Source organism: Vanessa cardui, chromosome 2 (genome assembly GCF_905220365.1).
Source record: "Vanessa cardui chromosome 2, ilVanCard2.1, whole genome shotgun sequence".
Classification (NCBI taxonomy): Eukaryota; Metazoa; Arthropoda; class Insecta; order Lepidoptera; family Nymphalidae; genus Vanessa; species Vanessa cardui.
Genome location: NC_061124.1, coordinates 8899358 through 8925498, shown reverse-complemented (window position 1 = coordinate 8925498; position 26141 = coordinate 8899358). Strand labels below are relative to the sequence as shown.

The 26141-nt window shown below is 30.9% G+C and overlaps 1 protein-coding gene across 1 annotated transcript in view; it reads left to right on the top strand.

Moving 5' to 3' along the window:
• Positions 1 to 26141, top strand: part of LOC124541059 (filamin-A) — a 112943-nt gene that overhangs the window by 47057 nt on the left and 39745 nt on the right. The window lies entirely within an intron of this gene.

Here is a 26141-nt window from a genome sequence, read left to right as displayed (position 1 = left end):
TATACACATAATTTTTGACAGAAAATTATAATTCGATTTTTAAATTATTTTAAAACCATGAATTCAAATAAATTTCTTTATAAGAATATAAGCGAGTTAATCTTCTTAAATATGAATTAAATATAAGTCTTATTAAATGAAGTGTATAAAATATAACAAGTAATTTTTAAAGTGAAGTAAAATAAAATTTTATAACTTTTTTTTTATTAAAGACAACTAACTACTATTATAATGTAACATAATGTTCCGATCATACATTTTGTTCCTACCTAAATTCTTCATACATATAACGGTCATACATTACCGATTCTATTACTATATAACTTTGACAAATCCTCGCAAAAAAATCAGCTTAATCACAACTGAGGGTCCATTCTACTCATTTAGGTATATCGATTCCAATAACATTCTAGCTATTTAGATAATTTGTTAGTAGAATTGGCACCGTGACTCGAAAGTTGTTTTTTATTCACACTTGGCTATGTAATAATGGATTCACGTTCGCTTCATCACATTGCATCGTGTTTGAACAACTTATAACAATAATTTACATGTATATTTGTATCGCAAATTTCAAATAAAATATTTCCAATTTCCAGTAGTTACTAAAACGTTTTCTCGAGTCAATAAAAGTTAAAAATATATAATAACATATAAGTTTTAACAATGCATCTGTGAAACCCAACAGAAATATTTTAATATTTAATATATATAGTTATATATATATATTAAATATTATATATATATATATATATATATATATATATATATATATATATATATATATATATATATATATATATATATATATATATATATATATATATATATATATATATATATATATATATATATATATATATATATATATATATATATATTTATATTTATAAATATATACTGAAATATTAAAGTAAGTACATTCATATATTTTGGAAAGCTAGTATAGTATTGAGAGGAAAGTAAGTTAAATTCTCGTCTTTATACAGTTATACCTGTTTACCACGTATCTATTAGCTTGCATAAGAAAAAATCTTTGTAGATTTTGTTTGACTGAATTTAATCGCACATTCTCGAAGAACTTAATTAACTCTCAAAATTTCTATTCACGTTGTATTCAAAAATACCAGTTACCATTTGGGCTGTAACTACTTATTTTAAATCTACCCAAGTAGGTACCGCCCACTCATTACAAAACTCAATATTTTTGTATTCCGGTTTGAAAGGTGAGCGAGCCAGTGTTACTACATGCATAAGGGACAAAACATTTTAGTTTCCAAAATGTTGAAAAAATTTACAAATATTTTTAAGGTACCAATGTCTATGGCGATATCTTCAAATAGCTAAGGCAATATGAATAAGCAAGCAAACATATTTTTTTATAACAAATCTCGCCAGGGTGATCTAGTAGTATTTTCAAATAACATTGTGTCTGAAATTGTAAATAAAGCCACGCTAAAATTATTTCAGCTAATTGCATAAAGTAAATTACAAAATTACCTAAATCAGCTTTAACTCCAGTTTACTTTCACAGTTAACGACTAGATCGTGTTTAATAACGTGTCCAAAGCTTATAATTAAATCAACGCGGATGTATCCGAATACATTGTAACTCATTAATAATAAGAAACACGATGATTAAAATTATACAAATTGTTCCAAGTTCAAATTATTTTTTTAATTTTCTTGTGGCCAAGCCCACTTTAGCTAAATTTTTATGAAATGTTGATATATGATTATTTTTATAATTAACTGTCAATACGATTTGTTAGTATTAAATTCAATCGCTTCAAGATCTTAAGCTTACGATATTCCTGGTTTATGGGACTAAGATATTTTAATACAAACTGCCATCCCATTTTGTTCTTGGTAATGCTCCAGCAAACACAAATAAGTTGCAACGTTCTTGGAACGAACGCCTCGGCCGTCTTCTCTTATTCCCTTTATCCTCATGACTGCCAGATAAATTCAATTTGATAACAATCTCGAATATGTGCAACGCTATAATTATTATTAGATTTATTTTGGAAATCGAATCGAAATCGAATTTGAATTATTGATTGTTTTTTTTTTTAATTTGGAATCTACATATCGTTCTAATCTTTAAAACAAGATTGTATTGTTATAAGCCAATATTGCGTGCATTTCAGATCGTTTATTAATTGAGACTATGACAAAATTCAGTTGCTTATTGACCCATACATACTAATAAGTCATAGTAGGCAAGATTGTAGTTATAATATAATTTAATAATGAATTGCAAATTAAAAAGTATTTTTTTAATATGATAACCTTAATTTATGCTAGAACAATTTCGTCACTAAGCCGCATTCGATAGTTTAACGAAAAATAATTAATTTTGCACTTCCCCTGTGGCCATCTCATGTAGATAATAACATTAATGTAACCAACTTAGTTTGTAAAATATTTAGGATCGTAATTCTAATATTCCAGAAAGTTGTGGTTAAGGAAAATACCTTCCATACAAAGTGAACTCGAGAGGGTTATGTTATATAGTGACTGTAAAACTAATATTTATGTAAATACTCTTAAAACTTCGTACTAAAATATGTTACAGATTTAACGTTTACGCATAATTTATGAATTATGACATCATCATATTATAAATACATATATCCTTTTCATTATTACAAGCCTTTACTCAACTTACAAACTTTTTCTTTGAATTTTAATAAAATATAGGTTTAGTAAAATACGTTCTATATAATATTTGACTTTTTACTTTCAACCGTTTAGTGGAATATATTTCTAATTTTTTTAGTCACGGGTAGATTTTTGGACGGTCGCAACTTTCGATTCTAAAATATACACATAATTTAAAATGTATGCTCTTCAAAGTACGATTAATATTTGAAGCGACTAAAATAGAAAATGCATAATTAAAACCGTGTCCAAAACTCCATGAAACAATCGTTATTAGTGCTTACGTAACATCGTAACGTGACGATTATTACGTTGTTAGAAAGCTTTATAAAAGAAAGCAGACTTTTCTACTTCGAGCGTATAAAACTGTGATTACATACATTCTAGTAATGTATAATAAAACTTTAAAGGTGACTTAGATCCTTTTAAAGTTTATCTGGTCAAAATAATCTCGTATGGCTATGGCATATGTTGGGTATTTGACAGATTAATAATAATGTCGTCCTAACCGAATTTCGGCGACGTCGGCAAATCTCAAAGACTTGCCATCTGCGCAAGACATATTATAGTGGCAGTGAGTGCACAAACACGGGTGCTCGCTCCATTCTATCACTTATATAGTATGAGTGACTATCTCTAGAACTGTTAGAACGCGTTGATTCCTGGAACTATTTGAAAATATTTTTGCATTTTATAACCCCCGTGGTCGAGTGGTGTGTACACCGGTTTTTATGGATACGTCACTCCGAGGTCCTCGGTTCGATTCCCGGCTGAGTCGATGTAGATCATCATTAGTTTTCCATGTTGTCTTGGGTCTGAGTGTTTGCGGTACCGTCGTTACTTCTTATTTTTCCTAACACAAGTGCTTTAGCTACTTACGTTGGGATCAGAGTAATGTATGTGATGTTGTCTCATATTTATTTATTTATAAGCTAATTCTAGAAGAAAAGATACCAGCTATTTTATTATATTAAGGCCGCCTTGGTTTACGGAGCAGGAAGCCACACGGGTGAAACCGCGTCGAATAGTTTTAGATACGAATGAAGAACCATCTGGCTCAGGGTCAAAGCAATATACGCTTTATGAGACAGGGAGTAATATTACCTATTTTCTAACTCGGTATACTTATATACTTCACAATTATAACCCAACCAAATAAATGACGGTAACAAAAAAAGATGAATAACTTTATATATTCATGCTCAGTCCGAAAAACGAAGGTTTTATTTGCTACTCTTAACGAATTCATAGTTTCTGCTTCGAGTAACTCATTTAAGATATGAAAGTGTTTACATGCACATTAAATTATTCAAAATAAAACTAAAAGTAACCACATCGTACGACTTAGCGGTAACTCGCGAATTAGTGTGCTCATTTCTCTATAGTAAAAATTTATTTATTTTTAGTGAACTTTAGTTTTACGTTTACAAAATATAGATATAAGTTTTTAATTAAAACTTATTCTAAAATGTCACCAATCATAGCATTTTATTATTGATAAGCTTCCAATATACTTAAATTAATGATATATACATATAGTAAGCATACAAAGACATCATTTCAAACATTATAACGATAACAAATGATAAATATAATATCTTACATAATAAAATATTTCGTGAAAAGTGACTGACGACATATAAATATTTATTTCATATAACTATTTAATCGTTAGCAAAGCTAATAGCCTTATTTTGTAAGACTTAGATTGCCTTGATATAGATTACATTGCCCCGGAGTAGAATGTCATAGGACATGAAAAACGTGAAAGTAACTAAAAAAATACTAGGGAGACAATTATAGTAATCATTTCTCATCTATTGAATCGAAACTCGGTCGTTCTTTTTCAGTCGCTTCCCAATTATACACAAATATCCAGATAAGATTCGTCGAAGTAAGATCAGATTTTAATCGGGATCATAACTTAACCAAGATAAATAAGTAGAATCTATCGTCAGTTACGACTAAGTTGACGTTAAGTTTTGTAAGGAATATTAAGTTTATAGAATTACACCTTAGGCGAGCCGTAACTGCAATAGTTAATATACCATTAATTTTGAATTAATATTTTAAATTAGCAAATTATGTATGGTATTGTCATCGTATAATTAAAAAAGGCATTCGATTTTAAGCTTATGTAAGCTGTGACAGAAATTAAAAAGTAAAAGTATTTTCATGACGTTTTATTATTTCTTCGAATGGACTCCTTATATCGTGAAACATGTTACCTGTACAGTGTCAATCCAGTTTTTTTAGTTGAATATCGTTTTTTTTTTAATCGAAAACCACTATAAAATAAACTATCTAAACGCCTATTTAATATGATCGCATTTAAGTATACTCGTACAAATAATTCAATATATAAATGACGTAAATAAAAAAAGTAAAAATAAAATACCTAAGTATAAAAATTACAAAACAATTAATGTACAAGTTATGACAGCGTAGTATTAAAGAAAGAAAGATAGCAAACATTTTCTCGTTGAATCGCAATTCCTATTATCTGGCCGATAAATAGACCAGCCTTCCATTCCTCACAAGTGGAGGGAACAAGACGGGAAGTAAACGCTTTAATTTTTTTTATAATTTTTTAAAAAAAACAAATGATTCGACTGCAGACGATTTCACTTCAATTAGTAATTCATTAATTTAAAAATAAAATAAACAAAATAAGTTTATTTTCACATATGAATCATAATATTATAATGACAAACATTTTTTTATTGCTATATTTTAAACTTCATATTTTTAATCGTTAAAAAACATTATTGATTTATTTTTCGAAGAAGCTAGTATGTTCCAAATCAAATTATGTCCGTCCGTTAAGTATAAATCATTATTTTTATATCTCATGACTTCATAAGTGACAGATCAATGGGTTTGAAAACCTAACAAATTGAAATTTATTCTCATGAGTCTAGACAGAACAAAAGCTATCGTTCTAATGTCTAGTACATGAACGTTGACCTAGTTAAAAATATTCAAGAGCAGCTGTTAGCATAAGAATTATTACTATATATGCAAGAAAACACATATATTATGTTTTTTTTTTAACCATAATACTGTTATCTGTAAGGAAGCCCCTTACAATATTTATAGTGCCACCTCCATGGATGAAATTATCCCATCAAAAAAAATTATACATGTATCTATACTCTTGAATGTTCTATTCCGGTTTGAAGGATAAGTAGTCCAGTGAAGTTGCAGATAAAGTCACGGTTAAGCTTTATATTTCTCGCGCTGATTATATTTATAGGAAGGAGCCTACTTACTTATCAGCTGGCTTATTTTGTCATCTGATTTTTTTTTTTTTTTTTTACTCAGTAATCGTTTTAAAATATCGAAATATTTGATATTACGTTTTCTTAGTTAGTACATGTATAATATTTTTTTATTAGAGGCATAGTGACAAATGAACGTGTAAATGAGCCAACTGATGGTTAAATGGTCTTAGGTTTCGAAATGTTGATGAAATGTTACGTGCCTTGTGCCTATAGTACAATGATGATGATGTACAATGAACAGATACCTACCCAGAGGGGATTACACAAATCCCAACCACCAATTAAATAAGTTTGTTGATCGTTTTAATATGAACAGCTCGTAAAACATTTAATACCACTTTAGTAATAAATGTATCGACGCTAGTTGCATAAAATAAATATAATTATTCAATAGCTATTGATGTAATGCATTATAATCATTGTTACCGTATTTGACATTTGCGCATAACGCATTACTGTGTAATATTACATATCTATAGATATTCCAACCTTGGATGTATAATATGTTATATTGTACACGAATGCCTTACAGTTCTACCTAACAATAGGCAATTAATTCTAAGCCTAACGAACAATATCTAAGTGATGTGATTAGTTATTTGAGATAAATAGTCTTTGGAAATAAATAATATGGCTCTTTATTTATCGTTATTTATTGTTTATGTTTTTTTTTTATATAGATAGATTCTTAGTATGAATATATACATTAAAATGTTGCTAATTAATTTAAAATGTGACTATTTCAAATTTATTTAGTTTCTTAAACGCTTTAGAATATTTTTTTCTATGTATCTTTAGTTGGATTTGTTTTGACTTTTGTCATTATATAATGAAGTATTTTACACGTTAATTATACATATTTTATTTGTATATGCATATATAAATGATCAGCACAAGTATATGTTACTGAACGCCTCCTTAATGGTTGGATCGATTTCGATTAAAGTTTCGAGTGTGTTTGAGTGGGTTACTGAATGGTTTAGATTGAACTCGGTAGATGGCGCTTTTCGATGAGTAATTTTTTTTTTTATTATACCTTGTCGCTTACACGCATTTATTTGTTATTATATATTTACCTCTACGTTTAATTAATTTAATTATAAATAAATGAATACAAGTATATTTTATTTATACTGAATGCAATTTACATGACCGTTATTGTCGCTATATTTTTGAAGCGCTTGTTATAAATGTATTTTGAAAATCGTTCCCAGGAATACACGATAAAGGTTCACAAATGCGAACAGCCGTGAATAAAAAACTAATAACTTATACAGATTTAAATATCCTCCTGACGCCTAAGCATTTACTGAGTTCACTTGCAACAAGGGCCGAATGTACTTTACATAGCAATAAACTGTTTTTGTTACAAAGGCCGAGACCTTGTCAGTTAAATAAAACATAAACTAGGGGTTCTCCCGAGTTTTCACTAAAACAAATGTTTCTTAACATGATTTGACGAAGACATTGAGCTTACATTTGTTTAGATATTTTTTGTCTTTTATAAAGGACTTCAGGTCATTAAGGCATAAGTAGGTTAATAGTATAAGTAAAACAAATGCTTACATTCATTTATATAATTTAATGTAACGTCACAAATGAAGTACCAAACATAAATATATTTATTTATTTTTATCAATATAATACAAAAAAGGTTACAAGACTACCCAATCAACATATGTCAATCTTCAAATGTCGTACTTCCTTGGTATACCAAAATATCACATCATCAGTGGTGACATCAAGATCATATACTTCGATGAGTTCCGTAGCTGAAAGTAGCATATCCAGCACGCCGTCTGCCCCAACCTCGACAACCAGTATTCCTCCCGAAGATACTAGAACCGCTTCGACCTCTTGACAAATTGCTATCAACGCTGTCTCAACTATCGCTCATGCTTCATCTGATAATGATCGGGATTCATTGCTAGAAGCCTCAGAGAAATTTTTATCCTCACTCGAGTTTTCAAACTCGGAGTTATTCAATAATTCCGTGATATCGCTGGTTCGTAACACTGAAAATAATATTACGCTACTTTGGGTATGAACGCCGAATGTGATATACATACGATCAATTCCATATATTCAAACTATGAATAACGAACGAAGTGCCTTTCTATAGGTTTAATTTATTTACGACGGTTTATTTAATATATTATTTTTGTATTTCTCCCCAAAAATACGCAAATTCCAAAGAATATTTACTAATTTTAAATTATGCAAAAAAAATCATTAAAACAAGTGAATTTAATAAAAATATTTTAAGTTTTACTAACCCTGTCGGTGGCGTGCCGTCATCTTCCTGAACTCCTGAGCACGCTTCGCAAGAATGGCCGCCATTAGGTTTGATATTTCTATCGAACTCCATGGAAAAACTATCGCCATTGCTTAAATTTCATTGGCTACAAGCAATCACTTGACCAATACTTTTTTAGTGGGTGAATACAAACAATCGGGAATTAATGCTACATAAAGGACGGTCGTCCGATGTCGAAATAAGAAGTTCAAAAATATTCGGCGTTTAGAGTACGATTTATTTAGCACTTTGTAAAGTACGCGAGGTGTCAGGAGGATATAATAAAACATAATACTTATCAACACATTGTTTGAAAATCTGACGTGGGAATATTTTTTTTATTTTTATTTATATGAATGATGATGACAATGCAAATTTTTTTATTAATGAATTAATTTTCAACATTTGTATAGTTTTATTTAAAAGACTTAGAAATTTCGAGAAAAATGCTCCGATTCTGTGAAGACAAACAGTTGTAGAGTAAAAGTTGAAATTGTTAATTGACTTATTTTGAAGGCTGTCCACATAACCTTATTGTCTATCCCTTTCTGTTGCTAGCCATTCATTCATCGGAACGAACACACATCTGTCTCATTCGTGTCAGTGAAAGGGGCTTTGTACCGATTGCATTCTATAATATAAGCATGGCTAACCACTACCTATAGGATTCACGCGAGTTCATTGCACTCGCCTACGATTTTGTTTTCAGCTACTCATTTTTTTTTATTTACCAAAATTTATCGATTACGCAAAATAAATAGAAAACTAAACGCAAATATTGTATTTACGTGCATATTTAATTTCAAATCGCGGATGCTGACGGTATGTAGGCTCTCGAATTCCACGCCGCCATTTTGAATACCTGAATGACGTCACGAGGCTGGGCGCGGGCGACTCGGCGCCTGCGCACCGCGACTGACATTCGGGCCGCAGTCGCTAAGAACGAGGCGACGCCTCTCAACATTCAAAATGCAGTTCCGCCGTTTATTTATACGCATACGGGCTAACACATATTAAGCTTTTAACAGTGTCTCTCTGCTCTTCAACCAGAAGAACAGTTGAGCGTGTGATTGAAGTAGTATTCAGTGTTGACTCTGTGGTGTAGTGAGTGTATGAAAGTGTTATTGTTGTGATTTCTTTCCGGCATACGTCACTATACTGCCCCAGATAGCTGTCGTCGAGGGAGCGTTTCCGTGTATCAAAGGTCTGGTTCCAATAGTAATTCTATTTGCATATTATACTGAGATCGCGCATCCATCTGTGTGTCAGCAGGATGTGGTGTGGGCGAGACACGTCATTGCCTTTGTAAAATATTTTCGAACATCCATCTCCTAGAACCAGCTTATTATAAATGTCATTTAAACAATCGCTTGCCTTTATGAATTATTTATTGAATAATAATTAAAACCAATTTCATATCTTACATCGACCTTTTCAAAAAGTATTTTTAATTGAGAAAACGTGACATTCATATATCGATCTTGAATTAATAAAACGTGTGTGGTGCTATACAATAAAAAATAATTACCAACCTTATTGTCGTAGCAATAAAAACAAATTTCAATATGAATGCAATATGAAATACAAATAATAATCGACCTAGTTGTACAAGTTTAAGCCGAAACCGGTACACATTCGTGTGACATTAGTTACGTAGCGAGGTTAGTTTTTTATGTCAGTTATTGTTATACAAGATCTCCGACTAAAACCAATTAAAATGATGCAGTCAAGGGGATATCCTGCAAGCTTCGCTTCACCGCGTAAAGACAATGCGGAAACGTGCGTTGAACTCTTTTGTAGGGACTACTCACGCAACCCTTATCTGTGTGTGCGGGCAAAAAAATCCTTTATAACGATTTGGGTTAGTGGTCAACATCCGTTGAATGGTATGTTTTTCCATATCGGATGTGATGATTTGTAATAACACACGATCGCTTGCTTCAATGTTGCGTGGCGAGTAAGAGAAGCGAAAAGAGAAAAAGCTGTTCTAATATTAATAATGTAACACACAAACCTATGTTCTAAATCATTACATACAGTTCATATATTTTTACAGAAAAAAAAATGTCAAGCTTATCCTTTTACTAATTTCATAAGTTTCATTTACAAATTTCAATAATATTACAATATTTTACAGATAAACAAAATGTTCTATTGAATTCATCCTTATATATAAAACACTAATCATTATAGTTATATCATGACGAGTTAACACATATTTCCAATATTCAAATTACATTACCGTGTATTACATAATTTTATGTAATATATAGGAAATGTATTAATTATATTTAAAAAACCTAAATAAAATGTAATCTTCTATTTGAAAGTCGCTTTCGATTGATTATGTAAAATAATGCAATAGAACGTCACCGATGTATGTATATTATTATTCATATCATTTTCATAAATTTCAAATGTCGAAAGCGCATCTGTTCAATGTTGAATAAGACGAGAATAATCTTGTAGAAATCTGAAGCATGGAGTCTGCGATGCAACATTTATCTGCTTCGGCGACTATCAGAAGTCTAACAATGAGAATTGACGCAATGATCATATTCCTATGAAATTTATAAGCACATTACCATTCGACCTTACGATAACGTTTCAAATTGTAAATCAAGTCAACGAGTTACGTGTATTATTTGAATACACTTATTTTACTATTAGTGTATTTTCAACAATAATAATAATTTTATTATTACTTAATAATTTTTCATTTCAATTAATATCATGTGTCGATAACAAGATTTATTGCGTACATATATCATACGATCTATATGATGAAGAAGAGGGGTAAACAACAAATTTAAAGAAATTAAAATATAGACTGTCGCTTGTCAATACATACTTGTATAAATGTATGTTTGTTTAAATCGTGTTGTACATAGTATTAGTATAAGAACAAGCTTGTTACGAATGTTACTTGATTGCACAGGGTCAATGATTATATTGTTGAGCAATATATACGTTTTTGTTACACGATTCCTGAATGCAAAATATTAGAATTCCAAATTCAAAAAACATTCGGTGTCGTTTCTTTTTTTTTAATGAAAATTATAAAACTTATTTTGAAATGATAACATACCGTAGAAATAAAACAATCGCATCGATCCATCAATCCAGGCCGTTCCAAAGAGAAACATAAAAACATTGCAAATAGATTTTTTTGCCAGTTTTTTTTTAAATGTTTCAGAGATTTCCTACCGAACCGATGGTATTTTTTTTATTGACAACCAACTAGTAAGTGTAAACCTTGTATATTGAAAAAAGATTTTTGATTTTGACGCTTGACCCTTACTTATGACCTTTCTACATTGAGTATAGCTTTGACTGAGCGATTGTAAATATTTGATGCATCGTGTTCAAAGTATTCAGAGAAACATACATAATGGACAGGCAATTAGCTAAACTGAAACGCTGCATACTTTTATTTTTATTCTTACACAACTAAAAATATAAATATTAATAAGATGGTTATTTCAATTACTAAGAATCATATAAGAAAGTGATAAAATAGTAACAGTATAATTTAATATAAACGACTAAATAAATAATAGAGCCGAGATGGCCCAGTGGTTAGAACGCGTGCTTCTTAAACGATGATTGCGAGTTTAAACCCAGTCAAGCACCAATGAACTTTCATGTGCTTAATTAGTGTTTATAATTTATCTCGTTCTCGGCAGTGAAGGAGAACATCGTGAGGAAACCTACATGAGTCTATTTTCAAAAAAATGTAGGCGCACGTGGCGCATGTACCAACACGCTTCGGAGCAGCGTTGTGGAACATGCATCAAACCTTATCCTCAAAATGAGAAAAGGGCTTAAACTAGCAGTAGGAAATTTACAGGCTGTTTATGTTTGTATGTAAATGACTAAATAAAAGACAGTTCATGCGAAAAGTCCGCTTTCGGAAATTTGATATACCCGAACATTATCAACCATGCTTGACGCTGTCAATTTAGTAATTAGTTGCTGATATGTAGTCTTGTAATGTTAATACAAACGTTCATAACCTATTCATCGCTTTAAAAACTCACTCACTGTATGATTTACTTGCATAAGCTATATATTCTAACAGCACGCAGTGACTATCACTTTCTTCTTACATAACTAACTCTCAAGCATTATTTTGATGATTCAGTTGAAAACTTTTACGTTTATTGCTGGTATAATATCTAAAGTTAAATTGCTTACTCACTGTAAATACAAATTACATTTTTAAACAACTAATTTAAATCAAATATACATACATATATATTTTTGTATTCTTTTAATTGTTCGCATAATAAATGTGGCAAGAATCTAATAACTTTATATGTTCGAGGTACTAATATTCATGTTTTTTTAAAATCTGAAATCCATGGCCCTGTGATAAATTAGATCGAAACGGACTCATTAGACATAATTAACATGTTACCTAAATCTCTAAACCCTACTTACGCTACAGAGATAACTGTATTCTTATTTTTCTCCAAAAACATCAACTCACATATGGCATCAGTTTAATACATATGTATATGTATGTACGACATATACTGCACCCACAACTGAGCTAAGGCCTAATTTGCAGGGAAAGTTAAAAGCTAATTCCATGATCTAACTCCAATGCTGGGTGAATGATTATTTTATGATATTTATTACACACATTTCATGTGTTGTGTACACAAGTAGGTACAATGGAAAAAAACGGTTTCAATGCTTATTTTTAAAACTGTACAATAAACAATAAAACGAGTTCATTAATTCAAAACTTCTCGCGAATCTCCGATATCAAGTTGTGTAGAATTTCAACCACAACACGCTAAGGCGTCCTTGACTGTGAAATTCATTATAATAAATATAATTACAGAAAATATCTTACATATTATATTCAATGAATAATTTAATAATTATGACGTGGACTAAGGTAATTGGATTCGGTTTGTATGTTAAACTAGCTGATACCGTAGATTCACTCGTGTTAAATTTAGGTTATTTTCTTATATTCAAATCAAATCAAAATAAACTTTATTCAAGTAGGCTTTTACAAGCACTCTTGAATCGTCATTTTACAATTAAGTGAAGCTACCATCGGTTCGGAAAGTAGATTCTACCGAGAAGAACCGGCAAGAAAATTCAGTAGTTACTCTTTTTTAACATTTAAAAAATACAAAGTCATGTTAGTTAAATACAATTATTTAAATGAATATATCCAGCTTGGAAGTCAACAGGTATCAACTCCACGCTTTTTTGTCATCTATAAAATCTTGTATCGAATAATATGTTTTTTCTACCAATGTAATTTTTACAAACGATTTGAATTTACTAAACGGCAAAGTTAAAAATGTCTGTCAATTGTAATTATATATACCAATTGGTCTTAAGGCCTTGTTACTGGGTAGGTACAACCCACTCATCAGAAATTCTTCCACCAAACAACAGTATTCAGTATTGTTGTGTTCCGATTTGAAGGTTGAGCCAGTGCAATTACAGGCATAAGGGATAGACTTAGTTTCCAAGGTCGGTGGGACATTGATAAAGCAAGGAATGACAAATATTGCTTACAGAGCTACTTACCATCAGGTGCTCGTCCGTCAACCTATACCATAAAAAAATCGAATGCAGCTTATAGTTTGCAAACTGTTGGACCGCATCAAAAAATATCGATTCCATGGAATGCAATTCGATGTTACGACTACCTTAAAACTAGCACTGGGGTTTAGTGGAATACGGTCTCACATTTTCAACACAAGCAATGAGCCCCTATTCACAAATATAGCGTTATGAAAAATTATTTTTTAATATATATCTTCGATTTAAACTCGAAAGTCTCGGATTCAAATACACGATTAAGGTCTTACGTCAAAGCAAACACCGTGTTTATGTTTCACGATTCTATAAAAATCCACCAAATCATTGCAGAGCAGCGTTGTGTAATAATCTCCAAGCCATTTTCCTCAACAGGAGACTGGGTCTTTGTTCAGAAGCATGCAAATTACGGGCTGTTTTTCATTTTCCTTTTCAAAATAGTTAAAAAAATTGTCGAAAAAGCCGATCCTTAATATTTTGTCATTGACTTCAGATATAGAAACAAATGTTCGTTATTTATTTACTGGAAACATTTATTTTTATTGTTAAAAGAATATTTAATGTTGAATTCGGATTTATGATAATGCATATTTATTTTTGTATCGCGTATCGCGAGCTCATTCATTTGAAATTTCAAAAATAATTTAAAAAATATATATTTATGTCAATATTTAGATTGACTTATATTTAAATGGAAAAAAAAATGTTTTTTGGTAATGCCTGCAGAGTACACAGCTGCAACTTATGTCAATTATTTTTGATAAAGAAATTGTTGCACCGTGTTACGCTTATTAAAACTGCCGTGAAAACACTTTCAATATCATATATTGATTTTGAACCGAAATGGCTCAGTGTTTGGACGCATGAAGTCTTAAGCGAAGACAGCAGGTTCAAGCATCATTTTATGTTTTATTTGCTAAATTTGTATTTATAAATAATATCGCTGCAGCGTTGAAGGCAATTGTACTAAACCTTCACATGACCAAGAAGGATCTGGAAGGAGGCCTTATCCCAGTGTTTCCTTTCCAGGCTACTATTTTTTATATAGCTATTAACTTTTATAACGACGATAAACCAATAATATTTATTACGATATAATTTATAGATGAATCATTTTTATAAATTATGTAATCGAGGCTGTTACGAAGTTCTCATTACAAACTGTTTCTCAAGACTTCCACAGCAATTACGATCCTTAAGCGGTTTTAATGAGAAAATTATAGATTTCCGTCAAATCAATAGCAAGCATCGTGTTTGGTAAAGTTAAACATAACCAGTGAAATCCAAGTCGTGGTAATAGAAATCGGACTCGCAGTTGAAAATGTAACACTCAAATGCGTATACAGAAACGAGATGTCACGTAAAAGTTACTTACAAGTACGGCACCTGCAAGAAACGAGTTAAAAACTGCATTGCGTCGGCTTTCGAAACATCTCGACCGCAGAAAAACAAGTTATAAAACTACCATTTATAACCGTCTTTAATTTGTCTCTTGCACACATAGATTAATCACACTTTAAACACATCTTATATTATATTTATTTAACTGCTATAATATCTTCAATTTCACTTCTCCAACTCGACTTAGTAGCGTGCCCGTGACTGTGTTTGCTTTCAATTCAATTGTGTTTGTATATTATATATTGTGACGTTTTATTTTCCTCATTCATCTGGCATATCCTCTCATCATAATCAGATTAGATATTAGATTGTACTAACCAGAAGACATCACGCAAGTGTCAATATCGAATGCATAAAATAACTTTACCAGAATAATGTATAAATATATTTAGTCATAGACATTATTTTTTTTACTACCAAATAGTATGTATAGCTTAAAGAATTTTAAAGAAACGTCTAATGTCAATAAGTTATGACCTGACCGATGTCGGCCACGCCGTCCAATCTAAAAAGACTAGCCAACCCAGGAAATATTATAGTTTGGTACATTATTTTTTTGTACATGTTTGTGTCCAAAACACAGATGCAACGTCTGTACCCACACTATCATAAAATGGCAAAGAGTTTAGTTGCAAAAGGTTTTACGTGCTTTCTGATTCACGTGTAAACTGTACACAATTCCATTCAAAAAATATAAATTTTGTTGCAGCTATTTTGCATTAAGTAAATATTATTAAGACTTTTTCGTATTTAGTCTAGTATTCAATTAAAAACACATTACTACGAAACGTAAACGGAGTCTAGTCATTAATATTTATGCATTCGCTTTATATAATAAGTACCAATTGGAGCAAGCAAGCGGTGTAATTTTTACACGATTATCCTGTTTCTCATCGTTTCGAATAACTAATGCGTACTCTTTCTCCTAACATACTAATTGTCTTGTTGTTCTCGTGACTAGATTATAAGATTTCTTTGGTACTGGATTACCTCTAGGTTCTGGATTTCAAATTTCGAATGAGACCTATAAAAACTTTTTGAATTTTTGACATGAAACAATTCAGGAAGCTGGCGATGTAACACTCCCATCCCTTGAAAAGCATAAAACCTAGTAGATCGCGCAATTTTGGCAACGTTTCGAGATCGTTGTACATAAGTCTGTTTGCGTGTTAATCTACAATACTATTAATATTGTCTAATTTAATTAATTTCGCCCATTTCTCGTGCAAATGGAGTAAATTATATATGTTGTCTATAAGGTTAACGTATTCCTCGGTCATTCAAGTTTTTATTCACATATTCTGGTCAGAATCGGATTTAATGGTGTGGAGGCCCCGGGGCCACAAAGCAGTGAGGGCCCTAGACAAACAGAAGCGTGAACACCCTAATACTTATATTATTATGAATTAATTAGTTTTTTTTATGTTCAATCAGTAAGCTATGAATTGTTTCGTATTTGTATCGGTAACTTTTAAAATATTATATAGTAATATTATTATAATTTGACTATATCTCAGTATTTGTTAACTTGCTGAAAACTATGGCCCCCTCTCATGTGGAGGCCCCAGGGCAGTTGCCCCGGTTGCCGTCCCCTAAATACGGCCCTGATTCTGGTACAACATTTGGAAATAGCTAAGGATATCTCTTGTAATTACAACATCGTCCGAGATCCTAATAATTAAATTAGTTTGAAGATGAAGATATTGATTTAATTATTATGTTACCTATCTCCGACGTTTGATTAGTGAGAATGAGCAATCAAAATGTTAATATTAAGGTTAGACCACACTCCGTACTTGAAAACGAAATTTGAACATCCGTCCTGCTCTTTGAAGTTATAAAATATTCAAGCTGAAAAAGGACAAACTAAGTCTATCGTAAATGCTCTCGGTTCGTTGGGTTGACAGCGGCTTGCCCGTAATAGCTGTCCAAACACCGAAATGCCAGTATTTGGCATTTGACCACTAAAGGTGTGTCACTTTGAATATTGAGTAAGATTAAGTGGAATGTTGTGAACACTTTGAGAATCTTAAGAAGGTTGAATATTTATTAGCTACTAATGAACAGTGTTTGAGCGTCACTGTTTCACGCTTATTCGATACTTTTGGATGACTTACTTTTCTTATCATATATAAGTAGCCCATCCCGGCTTCGCACGGGTTGACATAAGTTTTTATGATAGTTTTACTTTTTATTTACATTTTTTTGTTGCTTTTTCCGACATGTTTGACAATTGTCGTTCTATTTGAACTTATTTACACAAAACCTTAATAAATTATATACCTAAACCTTCCTCATGTATTCCTCTGTCTATTAGTGAACACCGCATAAAAATCCGTTCAGTAGTTTTGGAGTTTATCGCGAACATACAGACAGACAGACGCGGCTGGGGGACTTTGTTTTATAGTATGTAGTGATAAACGTATTATAACTCTCTAATAATTTTGCTAACGAACAAATTATTAATTTTTACTATTACATTTGCTAGTTCTATGGTCAGGTTTGAAACAATAGCGAAATTGGCAAGTCGGTGGGTTACTTCGGCAATCACTTAGCGTATGCTGATAAGGCAAGAACCGTTGCTTACGCACGGAACGAGGTCGCACGCCGATTACTGAGCGGTGAAACTAAACAGTGGATAATAATTATTTGACTTATGTATGCAATGTCAATGTTCGATAATAATAGTGATTTTAAATGTATTTATGATTTATTTGCATCCCGACTTTGTACGAAAACGTTTGCCAAGCATCGATTAGCCTGCAATGTACTAATGTATGGTACAACACCCCTTCGATTTTTTCAGGTTATTTAAAATTTTTAGAGGTACTAGGACTCTGAAAAAGCAATCATCAGAAATTAAAATTAATATGGGCAATATTACCGCCTTCCAGGTCCAACATAGTTAAAAACTATCCAGGTGACTCTAATAAAAAAAATATAAAAGTAATATGAATAAGAATATAAAAAAAACTTCAAAAAACATACGTACAATATAGATATTTTATGTTTAAAAAATGTAATAAATGTCACAGTACTGTCCAAAGGATTTTTTATATATTTTATTTTAAAACATTCTGTTTCTATGTCGTGCCATAATATTCTATTTTATTCATTTATACCCCGTTTTTAAAAAATGCAACTATAAACACAAACTTAATTATATTACCGATAAACGTAAAATCAATGTATATTTGACGCAAAACTATCTCAAACTGTACGAGTATTTAAACATTGCTTTTGAATAAAGTCTTTATAAATTAATTCTATGCAAATGTACGATCTTTTGATTTAAGAACCTTCATCGATGCCACCATCACATTTAAGGACGATTGCGAGAATACGAAGCTGAATTTCTGTTATTTAATATTCATTCCATTTAGTACAGTTACATTCATTCACTCTTCAAGATGATATTTCTGAATATTAAACGTTCATTCACGGAATCACTGATGGAATCTAGACACAGAATTATATTTTCTTGTGTATCAAATACTAGTGACTCGATTCGGTTTCGCACGGGCGCAATGCTAACTATAGTAGACTATTACACAACACAAAATATAGTACAGAATTTATAAATTATCAGTGTTTATTTCCTATATTTTCCACGTATTATATTAAAAAAACCTTCCTCTCGAATGCATGTAATGCTAATTATGCATTAAAAAAACCGTATTAAAACCCGTTGCATAATTTTAAAGATCTAAGCATATACAAGGACAGACAACGGTAAGCAACTTTGTTTTATACTATGTAATGACCTATTATGGGATACTTTTTTCCTACATTTTAATTATCTTACATGTTTCTTTTTTTTTATTTCTCACGTTAATGAAATTAAAACAGTGAAAAACGCCATGATCCATTGACGTAATTTTTTCACACACTCTTGGTTCCGGTGAAAATACAATATTAGCTGTTTTTTCTTGTTTCATAACGTAGATTAAAATGAAAGTATGAAATCTTATTACCTACTTAATCATGGGGAATTTTACAACAGATCATGAGACTAACAGTACATTTTTTTGTCATTATACGTCATTCAAACTATTGATTGGATTATCGTGATCTCAAATATCTGATCGTTCTATTTATATTCTAAATTTGAATCTTTCGTTAAGTAATATTTATATTCGAGAGCGTAACATCGATGTGGAAATAAAAAATCGATAATTATATTGAGAAACTCCACACCTAATCATTCTCAAGTTAATTTTGATGAAGTGTACTAGCAATTCATTGCAATGTATTAAAGTTCAATCAACATTATATTGAACCATTATTTTTACAAATTTTCATAATATGGAATCAAACTATCGCCAGATATCCTGGACAAGGGCGACTTAATAAAATTATGATTTAAGCGTAAACTACGTTTTACTTTAATTACTTTTACTGGCGATGACTTAAGACAAAATGTTACCATCGATTTGGTATATTTATGACTAGTATTTTCCATCTTCGAATTAATACTTTAATACATCATATATTTGCAGAAACATCTCCCTACCGATTCGTTTAAAATGAAAATAGTTATGAAAGTTTTAAAACTAGAATGAATTTCCGATAATTAATGTACTAATTTTGTAAATTAAATTGTTTATCGTACGAGCGCCGCTGAATACGTCTAAACGTCGAATTTAATAAAATCGCCTATTTTAATAAACTCCAGGAAACTGCTAAATTATCAGACTGATAATATTAATAGAATTATTTTTAAACTATTTAGTCCGGTTTTCATTTGAAAATCAATCCTAGGAACTATTGATAATATTCAAATACTTCGCAGATAAAAAAGAAATATTTTAATGAATATATTTTAATGGATAGATGATTGATTATTAGAAGGATTACACCCATTGCATAAATACTTAAAAGTTATTTTTAATGTTATTTGTAATTGTTTAAATCGGTTTTTTTCGTAATTTAACAAAGTAATACTTATTGCATGAGAGAGAGAGAGAGAGAGAGAGAGAGACAAAGAGAGAGAGAGAGAGAGTATATATTTTTGAAGATCAAATGTTTAAAACATATCAAAAATAATAAATATATGATAATTGCGATTTTAACTCTATCTCTCAGTGTTGCGTTTTCTACTGTCAAACTACTAATGTACTTAATGAAATTTGTTAACTTGAATATCAACCCCTGAAACCCAGCTGCGAACAAAAACTACTGATATATATATATAACATATTTTCTAAACGGAAGTCCAAATAAATTTACTACCTAAGACTTGTTTTTCTCTTTACCATTATTCTTGTCTATTTGTATCTTTAGATAATCTTTTAAGACAACATCTATCGTCTTTTAGTGTCTAAATCCCGGATAAGAAAGTGTTAATAAGCATTCTATTCAACAGATCGTTAGATTATTCCTAAGATAAAGTATTACGAAATAACAAAAAAATATTCTTCATTGCGAGTTGAGATGGCCCAGTGGTCAGAACCCGTGCATCTTAACCGATGATTGCGAGTTCAAACCCACGCAAGCACCACTACATATATGTGCTTAATTTGTGTTTATAATTCATCTCGTGCTTGACGGTGAAGAAAAACATCATGAGGAAAACTGCATGTGTCTAATTTCATCGAAATTCTGCCACATTTGCATTCCACCACCCGGCATTGGAACAGCGTCGTGGAATATGTTCCAAACCACTCCACGTGGAGGCCTTATCCCAACAATGGGAAATTTACAGGCTGTTACTTTACTTTACTTTTACTTTATTCTTCATTGTAAAAATACATTGAGAGTGTCGCATGTAAAACGTATTTGATCCACCCTTCTGCATTGGAAAATATTATTCTCTGTGAAAAAAAAACTTTGTGAGTGCATATATACTTGATCCACCAAACCAATTGATATATAGTTATGGAATAGGCTCCAAAGATCAGGCTGCCCATTTACAGGTCACTTAGATGGTTAGATTTACTTGGTAGTAGGGCTATGTGCAAGCCCGTCTGGGTAGGTACCACCCACTCATCAATTATTCTACCGCTAAATAACATTACTCAGTATTGTTGTGTTCCGGTATGAAGGGTGAGTAAGACAGTGTAACTACAGGCACAAGGGACGTAATATCTTAGTTCCCAAGGTTAGTGGCGCATTGACGATTTAAGGAATAGTTAATATTTCTTACATTGTCATTGTCTATGGATAATGGTGACCACTTACCACCAGGTGGCCCATATGCTCGTCCGCCAAATTACACCATAAAAAAAAGAAATATTTATTACGTAAGAAACATTTCACGGAACGTTACATAAACAAATATTGCACTCAAATTATATATGATCTTGAAATTTACTCTCACCTGTGCCAAAAAACTCACTCAAAATTCACATTAACTCCAGTTGAAATTGTGTAATTATATTTTGAAGGTCGCTTTAACTGTTCATTATGTGATTGTGATATTTATTTCACAGACAATAGTTGCCTAATACAATATCAAATGGCTTCCTTTGTCTCAGTCCGGATATTATGATTGTTTTATTAGATATGGTCGTATTGCGTGATGGAATAAGGACATTATTGTATCTTTCGTTCTCTGTTTAATACATTTTCTGACTGTATTTGCTATGTTTACTATTTTCAGAGAGTAGTTATTTCAAAAACAACAACAGCCTGTAAATTTCCCACTGTTGCTCTAAGGCCTCCCTCCCCTTGATGCTGTTCCAATGCGGGTTGGTGGAATGTGCATGTGGCAAAATTACTAAGAAATTAGCAAAGCCCTACCACCAAGTAGATTATTATTATTATTATGAATATTTACAAAAAAATCACATTATTTATAACATTAATACTGAGATATTCTGACTGAAATTTAATATGTATTTATGTAACATAAATCGATAAAGTAGCTTTCTAATGGTGAAAGCTTAATTTAAATCGGTTCAGTAGTTTCAGAGTTAGATTACAAACAATCCTTTGGTCTGGCTAACTGCTAGCTGACCTTGTCTGCCTAATATGATTTTATTAACTTTCCGATCCCAGCGTCACCTACCGGGTTCAATCAAAACAATCCAAAAGATTATATATACATAATATATACTGATAATATTATAGATATATTTTAATATATTTTTCTCGTATTAAATGTTTATTATTTTTGACGACCTTCATGGTCGAGTGGTGTGTACACCGGTTTTCATGGGTACGCCACTCTGAGGTCCCGGGTTCGATTCCTGGCCGAGTCGATGTAGATTACCATTAGTTTTCTATGTTGTCTTGGGTCTGGGTGTTTGTGGTACCGTCGTTACTTCTGATTTCCATAACACAAGTGCTTCAGCTACTTACATTGGGATCAGAGTAATGTATGTGATGTTGTCTCATATTTATTTATTATTTATTATTATATATCTCCCATATGGCCTATAATACAACCTATTTAATCTATCTTTAAAATATGATAATTAGGGTTGAATGTATTCGAAAAAAAAAAATAATAAACTATTTTGTTTATGAAATATTTTCTTAATTTCATTGTATCTAATAAAAATAGTTTATTTAATTTTCGAAACTGTTTGACTCATTAATATCTGCTGTAAAAGGTTCCGCACATTCCTTAAGAGTATATCATTGAATGTACATCTCGCTATCATCCGACTCAGCTTCACATCTGAAGGTCGACCAGCTGTACGCGTGCAATTATGTAGAGATACATCTGGCAACTACTCGCTTATTCATACACATACAATTACCACATAGCTTAAAATACCAACGTAATTGATATTACTTGATGAAATATCTATATATAACAAGAAATTTATAAATTAAATGTAAATCTAACTTTAACAAAGATTGACAAGATGAGACGATTCAAACAAAATTGAAAAAAGGATATTACACGACAAATACTATCGTATATATAAAACCCTGGGAACTGATGTAGTTATGTGACTATTGTATTTGGTATATTAATACTACCTATAGAAGTTATTCGAAATAATTTTGTTAAGTCATTGGTATAATTTGTATGTTAATTGGTTGTTCTATTTATTTTAATCGATTTCATCCTTTTGGAAGTAAAAGTAGGAAAAATTAATTAAGGCTTCCATTAGAATTTCATACGTCGTTGACCTTGTTCGATTGGGATCGTTACCTATAAATTTGCCACACGGAATCCTCACACCCTGCGCCCCGTGAGAGAGAAGCGTCACGATCATTAGGCGACAGAGCTGTGTTACGATTACGTGAAAATCATTAATTATTCATTTGTCGTATTAAAATATTTAAGCTGAGGCCTTATATTATGTTACTACCCGATATAAAAACAAAATGTCGACATTTATCTTAGGATAAATAAGCTAAAAACAACGAAATCAAAAGGTATTTTGCATATTTATTGACTTATTTTGAAAAAAAAAATCGGAGTTAAAGTGTTTTTTATAACAACTACCGATTAAAAAATAATCAGTGTAAATAAAATTGTGCTACGTCTGGTATTTGACACCTTTATTATCTGTTTTTACTCTTTATGTTTTAAATTTTTTATGTGCTTTGAAAAATATCAATAATTTAAAAACAAAATATAATCAGATATGATTGGCTCTAAATGTAAATTTTACCGAGAAAAAACTGATCAGTTAACCTTTTTCATTATTTATACTCGTATACAATAACATTTATAAATTCTATATTAAAATCAATGATTAATAACTGCAAGCTATTTTATTGACAACATTAAAATCGGAGTTAATTAAATATTGTATTGAATATTATATTTATTGTTTATAATATGAGATTTAAATATATTCATTGGTAAATCTCAAATAATCTACGGGATTTGATTATAGAACCGAATATCCTGCCCCAGGAAGGATGTATTGACTTTGTGACGAAAACTCGCTGTACGGTGTTTATATTTACGTTTTGATGTTATGCAATGTTTGTCACAGTTTCTATTATAATTGATTTTGTTATAGAAACATGCTATTGTTATATATATATATTGCCGAAACAGTGACTATTTGTTCTTGCTTTTAAATAACTACAGGAAGAATTAATATGTTTTGTAACAAAGATAAAAGATCTTAAAGTCAACTATAAGCCGCGTAAAGTGTTAAAGCGACGAAATAACCTTATTCCCCGTTCAGGCGTCCTTTTCTCCCATTCTCTTTGTCTTTGTCTCACACGATTTTATCCGACTTCTAAAAAAGGAGGTTATCATTCGAGGTTCGACGTGTATGTAACATTGTTAGAATTAAATTATATTTGAATACTAGCGATCCGCCCCGGCTTCATACGGGTGCGATGCTGATATTAAATATACTACAGAATTTGTTTATTTACGATATCACATTATTATTACCAACGATTGGAACTAAGATGTCATATCGGCGGTCATGTGGCGCTTTGGCAATGTAAGGAATGGTCAATATTTATAACAACGCCATTATTTATGATTATTATGAATATTTATATTATTATGTGGCGATGACCATATACCATCAGGTGGCCTATTTGCTCGTACCCATATCATATAAAATTACGAAATTATTTACCGTCATAACACATTAATGACCGCACCTACATGTAAATATTGTCTCTTTACCTTAAAACGCCATAAGATATTTGCATAGACTTTCTTTTGTGTATGCAATATGCGTGAATAATTTATTTTTATAACTTGTAAGACAAGAATTTAGAGAGATTACTAAATTAAAAAATATCAACGACAAAATAATAGGTATAAATATAGGAATTAATATATTAAGTATATATTTAATACATATTTGTATGTATATAATGACTTAATGTTAATAATTCTTATGTGAATAAACAGATTAGGTAATGTCAATTCTGTATCCTATATATAAAGCTTTCGATTATTATGTTCACATTTCCTTGATTCCTGGAAATGTTATTTGCCAGCAAGTCATAAACAATAAGACGAAAAATATTATACGTAATTGAGAAAGCTACGCATAAAATATATGGAACCGCAAGGGAATTAAATATCATTAGTTACCTCTTCATCGCACGTATTAAACTGTGACTAGACAAGAGAAACATTGAAAATTATATGGGGCAATACAAAAGGTAATAATAGACTCATAATCTTCAGGTGTCAACGACATTTTTATTCTAGTGTTATTGATTGTTCTTGGATTTCAAAACTATTGAAAGTATTTGCCAACCATTTCAGTCGAAACTTTTAACTCGAATTAAATCCTTTCCAAGACTTTCAATTTTAAATATAAAAATACATAGTCTTGCTTTACAGTCGATATAAATGTTTCTTAATACCTTATCAGCTTTACATATCTTTTTATTTCATTCATTCGAATTTCAAATATTTATTTGAAATTCGAATGAATGATAATTTTTTTTTCGATGTGAAATCGCTGCTAGTTACTAAAAGTTATGTAAAGTTATGTAAAGTGATTATTACTCCTATTTTTATTTACTAAGCCGTTCATTATTTGGGTACTCCATGAAATGTTGAAGTGAATGTTTCCGCTTTTTCTTGATATGAAAAAATTTAACTCAATAGAATGTCACCAATGCTTAATAATTATTATATTTACAAATATAGAATATCTCTCTATTATAGGAGCCATTTTGGTTTAATTATAAAAATATTTAGAAAAAAAATTTCGTTTAAGTATTACATATAAAATAAATTTATTAAAAAGTAAAAGCCTGTATGTGTCCCACTGCCTTCTGAGATGAGGGTATTATAGAAATTAGTATTGCACGCGAGTATAATAAATATAGTTTAATATAATATACACAGTATATACACATGAATTTAATTCGCCACATGCTGGTTTTCATCACTGCCAAGAACGAGATGAATTATAATATAAGCACACGAAACCCGCAATGATTGATTCACATTCACTCTCTCAAAGCAATGGACTGTCTCAATTCTAACTCCAAAATAGTTGCTTAATAACTTCGAATGACACTGTAAG